General features: G+C 41.9%; 1 protein-coding gene across 1 annotated transcript in view; it reads right to left on the bottom strand.

Annotated features, from left to right (window-relative positions):
- LOC147361871 (ATP-binding cassette sub-family C member 4-like) overlaps positions 1-15746 on the bottom strand; it is a 448560-nt gene that overhangs the window by 407528 nt on the left and 25286 nt on the right. Inside the window, exon 5 of the mRNA XM_086328628.1 lies at positions 9602-9703. The gene's annotated coding sequence lies outside the window, so the exon portion shown is untranslated. The remainder of the gene's footprint in view (positions 1-9601; positions 9704-15746) is intronic.

Here is a 15746-nt window from a genome sequence, read left to right as displayed (position 1 = left end):
ACAGACTGCTGGTTGAACTATGGACAGAGGTTCATGACATTGTACAGGAGACAGGGAGCAAGACCATCCCCAAGAAAAAGAAATGCAAAAAAGCAAAATGGCTGTCTGAGGAGGCCTTACATTATAGCTGAGAAAAGAAGAGAAGCGAAAAGCAAAGGAGAAAAGGAAAGATGCATCCATTTGAATGTGGAGTTCCAAAGAATAGCAAGGAGAGATAAGAAAGCCTGCCTCACTGATCAGTGCAAAGAAATAGAGGAAAACAATAGAATGGGAAAGACCAGAGATCTTTTCAAGAAAATTAGAGATAACAAGGGAATATTTCATGCAAAGATGGGCAATAAAAGACAGAAATGGTATGGACCTAACAGAAGTAGAAGACATTAAAAAGAAGTGGCAAGAATACACAGAAGAACTGTACAAAAAAGATCTTCACAATCCAGAAAATCATGCTGGTGTGATCACTGACCTAGAGCCAGACATCCTGGAATGTGAAGTCAAGTGGGCCTTAAGAAGCATCACTACAAACAAAGAGAGTGGAGGTGATGGAATTCCAGCTGAGTTGTTCCAAATCCTAAAAGATGATGCTGTGAAAGTGCTACACTCAATATCCCAGCAAATTTGGAAATATCAGCAGTGGCCACAGGACTGGAAAAGGTCAGTTTTCATTCCAATCCCAAAGAAAGGCAATGCCAAAGAATGTTCAAACTACCACACAGTTGCACTCATCTCACATGCTAGTAAAGTAATGCTCAAAATTCTCCAAGCCAGGCTTCAGCAATATGTGAACCGTGAGCTTCCTGATGTTCAAGCTGGTTTTAGAAAAGGCAGAGGAACCAGAGATCAAATTGCCAATATCCGCTGGATCATGGAAAAAGCAAGAGAATTCCAGAAAAACATCTACTTCTGCTTTATTGACTATGCCAAAGCCTTTGACTGTGTGGATCACAATAAACTGTGGGAAATTCTGAAAGAGATGGGAATACCCGACCACCTGATCTGCCTCTTGAGAAATTTGTATGGAGGTCAGGAAATAACAGTTAGAACTGGACATGGAACAACAGACTGGTTCCAAATAGGAAAAGGAGTACGTCAAGGCTGTATATTGTCACCTTGATTATTTAACTTCTATGCAGAGTACATCATGACAAATGCTGGGCTGGAAGAATCATAAGGTGAAATCAAGATTGCCGGGAGAAATATCAATAACCTCAGATATGCAGATGACACCACGCTTATGGCAGAAAGTGAAGAGGAACTAAAAAGCCTCTTGATGAAAGTGAAAGTGGAGAGTGAGAAAGTTGGCTTAAAGCTCAACATTGAGAAAACTAAGATCATGGCATCTGGTCCCATCACTTCATGGAAAGTAGATGGGGAAACAGTGGAAACAGTTTCAGACTTATTTATTTATTTATTTATTTTTGGCTCCAAAATCACTGCAGATGGTGACTGCAACCGTGAAATGAAAAGACGCTTACTCCTTGGAAGGAAAGTTATGACCAACCTAGATAGCATATTCAAAAGCAGAGACATTACTTTGCCAACAAAGTTTCGTTTTGTCAAGCCTAGGGTTTTTCCTGTGGTCATGTATGGATGTGAGAGTTGGACTGTGAAGAAGGCTGAGTGCCAAAGAATTGATGCCTTTGAACTGTGATGTTGGAGAAGACCCTTGAGAGTCCCTTGGACTGCAAGGAGATCCAACCAGTCCATTCTGAAGGAGATCAACCCTGGGATTTCTTTGGAAGGAATGCTGCTAAAGCTGAAACTCCAGTACTTTGGCCACCTCATGTGAAGAGTTGACTCATTGGAAAAGACTCTGATGCTGGGAGGCATTGGGGGCAGGAGGAGAAGGGGATGACGGGATGAGATGGCTGGATGGCATCACTGACTCGATGAACGTGAGTCTGGGTGAACTCCGGGAGTTGGTGATGGACAGGGAGGCCTGGCATGCTGTGATTCATGGGGTCACAAAGAGTTGGACACAACTAAGCAACTGAACTGAACTGATCCCCGACCACCTTTTTCTGAAGGAAATCAACTTAAAGCTCTAGTTAATAAGCCTCCTGGGCATAATAGGAGTGTTTAAATCCAAACCCCTCAGAGGTCTCTCTAACTTGCCTGACAGGTTTACCCAGACTCCTACAGCTATGCAAAGGATTGTTTACAGTCTCCCAACTGGGAGAGGCTTGGGAAGCTCAAGATATTCAAATAGTATAGAGCCTCTCAGGGAGTTAGAAATTATTAGAATAAAACTAGTAGAAGATTTCATTGTTGATCCAATGCTTGCTGCCAAGTTTCCACATCCCCTGTATTGTATCCTCGGAAGTGTATTATTTAATATAGTTGGTATATAGAAAAAATAAGTAGTGGCCTTGGTGTTAACAACTTTAGACCCTTAAGTTAATAAATTCTTTCCTTTGTTGTAAGCCCACTGCACCTTTGCCCCATAGGAATGCAACTTTATCTAACACCTTCGCCAAACTTTAAAATAATTACTCTTAGAGAAAATAAGTCTTATAGTTGACAAACCTTTATCAGAGTCATAAAATGTTAACAGGCCTTCTGGCCAGAAGATGATGTAAATCACCTCAACCATTTGTATAGGATAAGTTTTCAGAAAAGAAAGCCTGGTCTCCATAAGGATCAAAGACTGCTGACTTTGCATGATTTCACACCCCCTATTATCCTCTATGCACAACTTAAGGTATATAAGCTCCCTTTGAAAATAAAGCTATGGGCCTTGCTCAAAGCTTGGTATCCCCGTGTCGTTCTTTCTTGTTTCTTTTTCTCTCCTTTTCTTTTCTGTTCTTCCTTCAGGACATTTAATTGGAGCTCGGGGGTCCTCTGGGACCACTTACTTGCCTGGGCTTCTAAGACCCACTCGAGAAAATGCCTCAGGTAGGGCACCTTCAGCGATTCGAGAGGGTGCCTGCGGCCTCCATGGTCAGAGCAAAGCTGATGTCATGGGTTTTATTGACTTTCCGCATAAACCAGTTATAATGAGCCTCTAATCTCTCTGCTTTGCTATTCTAATCACCAACGCCATCCTCCCCAAGGAATCCCTGGATCCAACAGGGGCAGGACCCCGGTACTCCGGGGTGACCAGAAGATGGCAGCACTCGACAGCTCATGCTGCTGGGTCCCTCCCGCACTGGTTATCCAGGCTCAGAGAACACTTACTAACAAGGATCATAATCTAAGCCACTACTCTGTGCAGACAAGGTTCAAAACCCTGCCCTGTGAAATCTGGAGGCTCCCACAAGACGTTTGTTTCTTTTTTTTTTTTTTTTGGCTGCTTCTCTGTGTCTGTTGGGATATGTGGGCTTAGTTGTTCCATAGCATGTGATCTTAGCTATCTCTCATGTGATCTCTCATAGCTTGAGATCTTAATTCCTCAACCAGGGATGGAACCAGAGGCCCCCATACCGAAAGGTGGATTCTTAATCACTGGACCACCAGAGAAGGCCTTGGAAGCATTTATTTTAAAACTTAAAGATCGATACCAAGTCTCATCATTTCATGAATGAGACCTGGGTCCCTGAGACCTTCTCCACCTGTCCACCTGGCTGTCTAGGAGAGCATGTTACAGAGCTCACATCTGTCTCCTGCCTCCCAGCCCAGCAGGGGCTTCAATCAGACTCAGCTTCTGTCCAAAACCCCAATGTGTTCCCCTTCCCCTCCGAAGGCTCCCTCACCCATGACCTAACCTGACAGCCCTAATGACTAATGACCCCAGCAAGGGGCACAGTCCTTCCACAGGCAAGGCCAGGACAACAGAACAGGGTATTCTGAACTACAGTGCAATTTACACAGAAGTCAGTGATCATGTTATTAAGCTCTTGAAAGAACAAGATAGTTCATTTTAAAATGCTACATCAGTTCAGTTCAGTTCAGTCACTCAGTCGTGTCTGACTCTTTGCGACCCCATGAATCGCAGCACACCAGGCCTCCCCGTCCATCACCAACTCCCAGAGACTCACGTCCATCAAGTCAGTGATGCCATTCAGCCGTCTCATCCTCTGTCATCCTCTTCTCCGCCTGCCTCCAATCCCTCCCAGCATCAGAGTCTTTTCCAATGAGTCAACTCTTCGCATGAGGTGGCCAAAGTACTGGAGTTTCAGTTTTAGCATCATTCCATCCAAAGAAATCCTGGGGCTGATCTCCTTCAGAATGGACTGGTTGGATCTCCTTGCAGTCCAAGGGACTCTCAAGAGTCTTCTCCAACACTGCACTTCAAAAGCATCAATTCTTCGGCACTCAGATTTCTTCACAGTCCAACTCTCACATCCATACATGCCCACTGGAAAAACCATAGCCTTGACTAGACAGACCTTTGTTGGTAAATTCACGTCTCTGTTTTTCATTATGCCATCTAGGTTGGTCAAAACTTTTCTTCCAAGGAGTAAGCGTCTTTTCATTTCACGGTTGCAGTCACCATCTGCAGTGATTTTGGAGCCAAAAATAAATAAATAAATAAATAAGTCTGACACTGTTTCCACTGTTTCCCCATCTATTTCCCATGAAGTGATGGGACCAGATGCCATGATCTTAGTTTTCTGAATGTTGAGCTTTAAGCCAACTTTCTCACTCTCCATTTTCACTTTCATCAAGAGGCTTTTTAGTTCCTCTTCACTTTCTGTCATGCATAGTTTGGCCCAAAAGCAATTCAATGGACACCCGCACACACTGGTGGGGGGGTGGTGAGGATGCAGGGGACAGAAGGACAGACAAAGCGTTGGGCGCCCAGGTCCACTTGAACACCTGCACGGAGGACGAGTTGTTGGGCTCTCCCACCTGCTGTTCTGGGCCGCAGGCTGCCTAGCCACGCTCTGTGTGATGACCGGCTCAGGGCACCTCCCTGGTTCCTGATGTGACTACAGTCCAGTTTTACTAAGCACCACGATAGCCCCAGTACCGCCACTCCTCAGGGACACTTCTCCAGCACCAGAAATCCGGGAAACCATAACAGCTGTGTTTCCTGTTTTGATGCTAAGGCTATTAATACTACCTGCTTTTGGACTGAATGAAAGGTAAATGCTACTGTTTACATAATTCAGAGGTAGTCACTGCCAGTTGGTAAACACAGAATTCTTTCTGTGCCCGCTGTCACACCATTGCCAACCAATTCGAGAGCTAACACCACAACTCTGCCTTCCCCTCCACAGCTCCCACCACAGCTGCCACATCATGTGTAATTAAAAGCACTAACTCCGAGCTCACAATCCATGCTAAAGTCTGCCTCTGATGCAGCCAGGTTCTTTGGAGGAACTGTCCTTTCTTGGGTGTGTAGGCTGTAATTTTCTTTCTCTATAGATTTACAAATCTAAAAACAAAATTACCACACTCTATGGGCTTCCTTGGTGACTCAGATGGTAAAGAATCTGCCTGCAATGTGCAAGACCCAGGTTTGATCCCTGGGTAGGGAAGATCCTCTGGAGAAGAGAATGACAACCATTCCAGTATTCTTACCTGGAGAATTCCATGGACAGAGAAGCCTGGAGGGCTACAATCCTTGAGGTCACAAAGAGTTGGACCCGACTGAGTGACTAACACCAACCCCACCCTCTGAAAATGGATCTGCTAAATGAACAAGGGCTGGAGTGTAACTCTCTGAAACCAAAATATCGTCTTTCAATGTGTCCCACATGGAACATGCTATTCTGGGATCTTTAATTTTTCAAGGGATGCATATAGGAGCATTGCTCTTGAAGAAAAATCAGTTAAATCATTTTGCTCAAGGGGAATATTTAAAGTACTCTGCATGAATATTTGTGGCTTCTTCTTATACCTTAAATGCCTGCTGCTGTAGGATTAGATTCTCTCTTCTTTACATGCCAAATGTAACTCTGTAAGTGATGGAAAACTGTCCTGTGCAGATAGCCTCATGACCCTTTTGCAGGTGCAGTGAAAGTCACTTAGCAGTCCCTAGGCAAGATCACTAGAGTGGGTTGCCATTCCCTTTTCCAGGGGATTTTCCCAACCTAGGAACCGAACCTGGATCTCCTGCACTGCAGGCAGATTCTTTACCATGGAGCCACCACGGAAGCCCAATATTGTAAAGTAATTAGCCTCCAATTAAAATTTTTTAAAAAGTAGTCATTTTAAAGCCTGAAAGATGCATTATTTTTATTCAAACTCAAGATGTACTTTAGTGACCAGAATTGAGAAGAAGGTGCTAAATGGGCATCAATCAGGTGGATTTTTGGCTATCATTTAAAAAGTGGAATAAATTTAAAAATTTAGTATCCTTAGAGTAAAATTTTGTGCTTGATAACAGTTTTTTCTACATGGAAAAAAAGATGCCATGTTCCAGATTTTAAAAAATGAATGGAAAGGACAAAAAAATAGTAAAGTATAACACATTATTGTTCATACTTATAAAGCACTTTGTATCACTTAGAAATTAAAGAATAATACCTTAAAGTCTAGACTTAACCTAAAATGCTGGTGATTTGCTATTTCACATTAAAGAAGGGAGAAGTTGGTCTGAGGATATAACCGTTGATGTGGGCAATAAAAAATCAGCTCTAAGATACTACACTGTTAGTATTTAACTGAAAACTTACCTACTTTATTTCAAGTCAGAGTAACTTAAACAATTTATAGGAAGTCAAAAGCCTTCAGCTATTGAACCACCCTAAATTTTTATTATGGCTGTTAAAAAGTATAAAGTTGATTTAATTATATTTTCCTTTGTACTTCAAAAAAGTATCCTAACTGTTGTACCTTAAGATTTCCACTGAGCTTTCTTAAAATGTAACTTTTATGAGGTAAGAAAGAAGTTGTTTTAGAATCATTTACTAACTCTTTAATGAAACAATCATTTTAAGTTTTGACACAGAAAATGTGAGCAGTATAATTTCAGAAAAAATCTTAGTTAATCAGATTACTGTCAATTTATAATGATGATTGCCCTAGGTAAATAGATCATACTTTTTATTTCTTCTCACCCATCTTTTTCTTCTTAGTTTCAGTTCCTGTGGTATGGTAAGCATGCATACTTTCATCTCTTTAGTTTCCCTGTGAATCACTAGTTTTTTCAGGTTTAGAGGGATCCTTCTTCCCTGCCTTTGACACACAGGATTAGTTCAGGGGTTTAAGTCAGTTTAAAATGAGCTTTTGCTCACTAAGGCTCCAGGTCGTTAAGGCTTTATTGTTTTAGTTTCCTTACCCTACAATGGCTAAATTTAGCACTTGGTTTTCAATATTATATAGTAAGATATGACAAGTTGCTCTTGACCATTTCTTGAGCCAAAATTCCTTACATTTAGATAATTAAAGGTTCATAAAATGAAGATTTACTATTTCTTCATTGCTTGCTGGTACAGCTATAGTTTGTCTTACTCACAAGTTTATACATATCCCTAATGTTTTCAAGTGCCTTAATTGTTTAATATCTCTGGCTTCAAAGGTTTCTGGGAAAAGATATGCTTACCTCACATTTTTGTGTCTCCCTCAGTAGTGACAGTCTGGTACCGCATGAAAAATATTATGGTGCCATGACTGTTAGTTTCTAGTGAGTGCTATTAGACTAGATTCAGTTGAAAATATTTAGAATTTCCATTCCCTGAAAGTGGTAAAAATTAGCTGCAATACCATAATCATCATTTACCTAGATAGGAATACCTTTGCTTTGCTTTGCTAAGTCACTTCAGTCATGTCCGACTCTGCAACCCTATGGACTGTAGCCCACCAGGCTCTTCTATCCATGGGATTCTCCAGGCAAGAATACTGGAGGCGGTTGCCATTTCCTTCTCCAAGGAAACCTTGACACACAATAATGTTAACATTGTATCTATTTTTGTGAAAACATAGCTGATGAAGCCTCTCATCTCTGTAATTTTGAATTCTGCTCTAACAGAATCATAATATGCCTTTAGATTTTACAAGAGACTTACAACAGAACTCACAGCCTTTTCCCCTCTTCCTTCAGGAGTTTAGTATCTTGAGTTAGTAATAATGTGTGTGTGTGTGTGTGTGTGTGTGTGTGTGTGTGTGTGTTTTAACTCTAGAAGCTATATAGAAACCTTTTCAGATTTTTCATCTGATTTATTCACATGGACTATAGTACAACTAAAATCCCTTATTCTACATTACAGGCATTTGCTGCACAGGCAGACTGCTGCATACAGATATTTTTATTTCAGTTAATAACTGCAGAATATATCCTGAACTGATTTAAAATAAATCTACATGTTTGCTGTGAACATAAGAATTCCACTAATAAGTTCAAACAAAGTATGTGTTAGCATTCACATGAAATGTTCTCTATAATGGAATTTTAGTGGTGCTTTCTATAAATGCTTCAAGAGCATTATGACGAGAAACACCAACCAGAAGGTAAATCCACCGTATTAAGGTAACAGAAGCTCTCAGGTTAGATCAGACACCTTATGTGAGTTTCCACGGACAGAAGGTACAGGGATGTGGTTTCATGTATGAGGGAACAAACCACTAGTTGTCGGTGGGGATGGCAGCTGCTGAGTCAGAAGCAGGTGAACAGGATGCAGGGAGCACCACAGAGTCACAGGGACAAAATACAGGACAAGTCTACAGTCAGGACACGTGCTCTGTGGTCCCCACTCTGACAGCCCAGCTCCTGGGCTCTGCTCTGGAGGGTGGACCCTCTGGTGGAGGCGCCGCCTCCCTGAGTCCCTCCAGCGCTGGGGATGGCAGCAGCTTCCTGCCTTTGATAACCCCTGGGTTGTCTCGCGCACCACCATTTTGCCTTTACTGCTTTTTTCTCCCTCTTTTATCATCTGCGTAACTAATTCCCTGCATGGAACTCCCTCTCCCGCGGTGGGGTTCTGTTTTCCTAACCAATCCTCACTGATACAGGAGGGTGAGCACAGAAGACCACGGAACTGGGGAGCAGCAGGGCATTTCAGTTGGTAAAGGGGCTGCACTGGGCGTGTGATACTGACAACTTCTTGAGACCAGACCCTGTTGTTTTTTCTGTTTGACTGAACCTAACAAATAAACCAAGTGTTGGAAATCACCAGCTCTCCTAGTCAGCTTCCACACAGCGCAATCTTTTAACTAGGAATCACTGGTGCCCACTATGATCACCTGCTGTCTCCTCCTACCCTGAATGCCACCAAAGTATTCAGAACCATCCAGAAGCTCAGGATGGGGGAGCACCCACTCTACCCCACAGCAAAGATCCAGATCATGGCCTCACTCTGTGTATAATGAACTGGTCTGAAAATCAAGGCAAAAAATATACGCTGATTCCCCAAAGCCTCTTTAAAAACTAGTTGTGTATTTTTCAGATAACCCATATCACATTGCAGCATTTTGTTTGTCCAATTCTGTAAATGCTAACATTACAATTGTATGGACTTTGAAATCAAAATATGATAATACTTTGAAAGTTCTATTGAAAATGAGAGCGAGCACAACATATCAAACATCTTAGGCTGATTTTATAATTTATCTCCATTAGATACAAACATTAGTCCCTATTTTGAAAATTTTTGCAACATACTTTTAGTAAATGAGCAAGTCACATTTTACACCGTGGGTAAAATCTAAAAATTCTCCAATAAATTGTAGTCACAGTTGTCTGTTAGCATTCATGATCTTGGAATGGAAGATCTGTTACCTCATCCCAAAAAGCAGTGAAATCTTGCATGTCCACCATCACTTCACCCTCTGATGGCAGCTGAGTGCTGACCTGTGGTATTTCATCAAGTAATAAAAAATTCTACAGAAACGAGGGAAAAAACAGATTGTTAAACTGCAGGAAGAAAGCACAAACAAAAACAATTGCTTTCCTGGGATTTGCAAACTTTGAACAGTCTAAATACTGTTTTGCTAAAAAGTATTAGTTCACATCAGAACATATTATGCAATACATGAGACACTGGTTCGATTCCTGGGTCAGGAAGATCCGCTGGAGAAGGGTTAGTCTACCCACTCCAGTATTCTTGGGCTTCCCTTATGTCTCAGCTGGTAAAGAATCCACCTTCAATGCAGGAGACCTGGGTTCGATCCCTGGGTTGGGAAGATGCCCTGGAGAAGGGAAAGGCTGCCCAGTCCAGTATTCTGGCCTGGAGAATTCCGCGGACTGTATAGTCCATAGGGTTGCAAACAGTCGGACACAACTGACCAACTTTCACTTTCACTCAGAACATATTAAATAATGTATAGAACAAAATATTACATAATTACTATTATTACATAATTACTATTATTACATCTTATGGTATATATCAATATAATCTTAAAATATAGTGTATTTGTTGTTGCTCAGTCACTAAGTCATGTCTGACTCTTTGCAATCCCATGGATTGCAGCACTCCAGGATCCCCTGTCCATCACTATCTCCAAGAGTTTGCTCAGATTCATATCCATTGAGTCAGCGATGCTATCCAAGCATCTCATCCTCTTTCGTCCCCTTCTCCTCTTGCCCTCAATCTTCCCCAGCATCAGGGTCTTTTCCAATGAGTTGGCTCTTGGCATTAGGTGGCCAAAATATTGGAGCTTCAGCATCAGACCTTCCAACGAATACTCAGGGTTGATTTCCTTTAGGATTGGCTGGTTTGATCTCCTTGCAGTCCAAAGGGCTCTCAAGAGTCTTCTCCAACACCACAGTTCAAAAGCATCAAATCTTCCATTCTCAGCCTTCTTTATGGTCCAACACTCACATCCATACATGACTAGTGGAAAAACCATAGCTTTGACTACAGGGAACATTGTTGGCAAAGTAATGTCTCTGCTTTTTAATACACTGTCTAGGATTGTCATAGCTTTTCTTTGAAGAAGCAAGGGTCTTTGAATTTCATGGCTGCAATCAGCACTTGCAGTGATTTTGGAGCCCAAGAAAATAAAGTCTATTTCTGTTTCCATTGTTTCCCCATCTATTGCCATGAAGTAATGGGATGAGATGCCATGATTGTAGTTTTCTGAATGCTGAGGTTTAAGTCAGCTTTTTCACTCTCCTCTTTCACCTTCATCAAGAGGCTCTTTAGTTCCTCTTGACTTTCTGCCATAAGGGTGGTGTCATCTGCATGTCTGAATTTATTGATATCTGTCCCAGCAATCTTGATTCCAGCTTGAGCTTCATCCAGCCCAGCATTTCTCATGATGTATTCTGCATATAAGTTAAAAAAGCAAGGTTACACTATACAGCCTTCATGTACTCCTTTCGCAATTTGGAACCAGTCCATTATTCGATGACCAGTTCTAACTGTTGCCTCTTGACTTGCATACAAGTTTGACAGGAGACAGGTAAGGTGGTTTGATATTCCCATCTCTTTCATGATTTTCCACAGTTTGTTGTAATCCACACAGTCAAAGGTTTTAGAGTAGTCAGTGAAACAGTAGCAGATGTTTTTCTGGAATTCTCTTGTTTTTCTATGATCCAATGGATGCTGGAAATTTGATCTCTGGTTCCTCTGCCTTTTCTAAATCCATCTTGTATCTGGAACTTCTTAATTCACATAATGGTGTGAATTATAAATGTTAAAAGAAGAGGGCAGCTAGAAAGAGAGGATTAAGCAGTAAATAAAGAGGGGACAGGGATGAAAAGGCAGATGCAAAAGGTGGCTTAGACATCAACAAGCAAAACATCTGTGGAGGAAAGAACTCATCTTTAAACACAGACAATTAAGTGAATCTGAGGCCAGACTTCCTGTCCAAGCAGCAGGGAGCTCTCAGCAAGTTTCTCCCCTCCTGGCCCAGAGAGGAATCTTATACCCCAGGACTGTGCACAGTCACTGCCTGGTCACTGGGGTTAGCACAGGAGATGCACTCTGTTTGCTTCTCCTGCTCTTAGACATTTTAATCACTCTGCAGGCATCACTACACAAAAGCCCTGTGCTACTGCTACTTATATATACTACTGCCCCTACATGAAAACCACTCTTACGGTATCTGTAACACACTCTACCTATGAATAGAAGTGGGCACCTACAACATTCTGCGAAGACTGCCAGATTTGGCACTGAGAGAGTTAAATATCTCCTAATTGGAACACAGTGATACCAAACAAAAGAGCATTTTACAAAAAATCCACCTATAACTGAAGCAATTATTTGTCCCCAAACCTTGATACTTCGGATGCTGACGACGGCCTCTGACACCTTCTCAATGGCCATGGGGAAGTACAGGGTGCTCGAAAACCTCAGAGCCTCAAACAGCATCACCACCACAAACACTTGTCTGGCTGTGATCAGGCTGTCAAGGAGCTCATTGGTGATGATGGTGACAAAAATTATAATTTTGCTGACACCAAAAAATGATGTCAAATTCATGCCCCTAAGGTAGGAAATTCTCAGAATCTTGGAAATTTCCTCCCTGAAAAAAAGAGTAGGAAAGAGGTTTTAAAAGAAGCATCGACATCCAAGGCACGAATTCAAGTCCTCACATGGAGACACTACACAGTGCACGCCTGGGGCTCCGTCCCAACATCAGGACGCACACTTCATCACCACTTCACTTCCAACTAAACAGAGGCTTCATGTCACCCTTTTAAACACTGTTGGTCAACTGAACTGGGTTTGAACATTCTTTCAACAAGCATTCATAACCACAAGTCCTGGGCCAGGTCCCTACTGATGACAGAAAGACACAGTCTGTCCCCTTCAGGAGCTCATGAACTTGTGGGGGAAGAGAATAAAACACCCCAAAATTGTGAGGCACCAAGACATTAGACAGAGGCAGGCACCATGGCCCCTATGGAAGCATATGTCCTAGCTATTGTAAACAGTGCTGCAATGAGCATTGAGGGACATGTGTCTTTTTGAATTCTGGCTTTCTCAGGGCATATGTCCAGTAGAGGGATGTCTGGGTCATATGGCAGATTTATTCCTAGTTTTCTAAGGAATCTCCAGCATCTTTTCCATAATAGCTGTGCCAATTTGCACCCCTACCACAGAGCAGGAGGGTACTGTTTGCAGACTTTTTGTTGATGGCCATGCCTACCAGTGTGAGGTGATACTTCATTGTAGTCTTGATTTGTATTTCTCTAAGAAAGAGTGATGTTGAGAATTTTTTCCTGTGTTTATTGGCTATCTGTATGTCTTCAGAAGCATATATAATTTTTCCTTTAAGAAGATGGTAAATGGAACAGTAGGTTAAAATGACATATCCCCTCTTCCACTTAACCCTCCTGCCACATGTGAGGCGTGGAGTTCATAGTATTTAAGTTCATCTTCATTTGAAAACTTGGTAAGACTTCTAATTTCAGTCAATAAAAATAGGCGGGAAAGTACAAAAATATGGTGTGATATGTATAAAAACGTACCTTCTCAATCTGGTAATAAGGTCTATAAATGACTGTTCCCAAGCATACATTTTTACTGTTCTGATGCCAGTTATAACTTCACTCATGGTCCTGATCCTGTCATCTGTGAGAGCTGTGGTCTTACTCCTGAGGGGATAGACGTGAGAGATGAGACTTAATGACCACAGCCCAACTTTCCAGCAGCAGCAGCAGCAGCAGGAGGGGGCAAAGGGAGGGACCAGGGATTGATGATTCCCTACAGCTCTTCTGTGCTGACATCACAGGCAGGTCCTTCTCAAAGTGAAAATGAAGAAAAAGACTTCTAGAAGTCAACCATTCAGCCTAATTCAAGGAGTAACTTGGGAACTCGCAGTACTGGCTGAGGAAGACCCAAAGTAATTCAGGTATAAACTCTCTGCCCAAGGAGGTCGCAGCTGGGCAGAGAAGGCAGAAAGACACTGAATCTAAGGGGAAGACAGTGTCTGTGCTGTGATAAAATAGGAAAGAAGTTCTGGGAAGCAGAAAAGATGGGACTGTTAATTCTACCAGGAAAGCAGAACAAGAAGAAATTCAGAGACCTGGTAGCACTGGAACAGGGCCTCGAAGGATGAGGAACATCTCTTCACAGCAGACAGGAAAGAAATTGCAAATAGACAAAAATATCACATATAAAGTCATAAACAACAACAACAACAACAAAACAAAAAAAAAAAACAGAAGAGAAATCTCAAGGAAAAAAAAACTTCAAAGAGCACAACACCTCCACCATCTGACAGCCTGGACAAATGACCCACCTCCAACCCTCTGGGACCTGCTTCAGGTCTATCTCTTCACCATTATGTCCTTCATCACCAGTGACTGTTCTATCACATATTCTGCTGGGACTGTGGGGCTTTACTAAGACATAGTTAATTAAGATTGACCTTGTCCTTGAGGCACTTATAAGTTAATGGAAACACTGAATTAAAAACAAGACATGAAAATAGAAACCTGAAAATTGCTCTAGCATAAGAATAACAAAAATACATGAAGCTAAATTTGAGCCTATAGGATTATTACTATTTAATAAAGTTTACAAAACGTCAATGTAGGTACATTCTGCTCAAGGACACTCCACTTATTCAGCTATGGTAGTGGGAGGAGCCAGTGAGTGCCATCTCCTTTCCCTCTTCAAGATCAGCCTTCAGCTTAAGGCTGGAGCCTCCACCTGCAAAGCCTGAAGGGTCTACAATGCACTCAAAGAAGAGACCAGAGAAGGCACTGGTTTTGTTTTTGAACAGAAGCATCGAGCAGATGCTGCATGTTACTAAGCACTTATCACCTATTTTTTAAACCAGTGTTTCTCTTACCGGAGTGATGAAAACAACATCCTGAAGCAGCTTTGCAAAAGCAGAAGAATGATGAGAACCGCCATCGCAGGAAGATATGACATTCCTATTTCCATCCAGAGCAGGGCGGTCACTGCGACAGCCTGCAGTGGCCCCACCCACAGATAGTGAAGAACATCCTCACCAATAAAGAGAAAGACAAGCCTTCTTAGGACTGCATACAATAAAACCAGTAAGGACACAGTGTAGAAACAATCTGCTCTGAAAGAACAGATAGGAATCTAAACAGAAATTATCTCAGTGAGTTTTACACCTGCTGAAGCAGATATCCAAGCTTCCACCCCAGATGACGCTGTTCTGGGGCAGCACAGGGCCAGCCTCAGGGACATCCAGGGAGAACCTGACCAGCACCACTGACGGATGATGTTGATTTTGTCCACAACACAGATGAGCTCAGGGATTCCCCAAACTCTCTCTGTCCCAAAATTCAGCCCCTATCTCCCCAGAAGAGCCTATATTATGGTACCTAACACACTTCTAATAACTGCTTGTACATTTACCTTTTGGACAGGCTGTGGCCTTTCCAGGGCAGAAATTAAGGCTTATTCATCCTTCAAATTAAGTAGAGGCCTTACATCATGTTTGATGAGTAAATAATTGAAGAAGTGAAAATGTTAGTCACTTAGTCATGTCCGACTCTTTGCAGCCCCATGGATTATAGCCCTCCAGGCTCCTCCGTCCATGGGATTCTCCAGAAAAGAATACTGGAGTAGGTTGTCATTTCCTTCTCCAGGGGATCTTCCCAATCCAGGGATCGAACTCAGGTCTCCCACATTGCAGGCAGACGCTTTAACCTCTGAGCCACCAGGGAAGCCCAAAGAAAACATTATACAGAATTATAATTATAAAACAATAAAGTTTTCAAAAGCAATTCCGAAAATTTCAGAGTAAAATGAAACAAAAGTTATATCCATCCAGTAGGCTGAGTTACACAAAAGAGAATTATTAAAAGTAGTTGTAAAAAAATAATTTGAAAACACATTCCCTGTGTGATATGCCTAAGGACAATATGAACAGCAAAAAAATACAAAAAGCTTCCAAAAGTCACATTAGGGTTAATAGTGTTGATACTATAAGATTTTTAAATGAGTGATTATGTTGCTATCATTGAGAACTGGGATTAGGCATGGCTG

The sequence above is a fragment of the Bos grunniens genome, chromosome 12 (assembly GCF_055505025.1).
Source record: "Bos grunniens cultivar Pamir isolate PY7600 chromosome 12, Bosgru_T2T1.0, whole genome shotgun sequence".
Classification (NCBI taxonomy): Eukaryota; Metazoa; Chordata; class Mammalia; order Artiodactyla; family Bovidae; genus Bos; species Bos grunniens.
The sequence above is the reverse complement of the archived record's forward strand: the minus strand, read 5'-3'. Positions and strand labels throughout refer to the sequence as shown.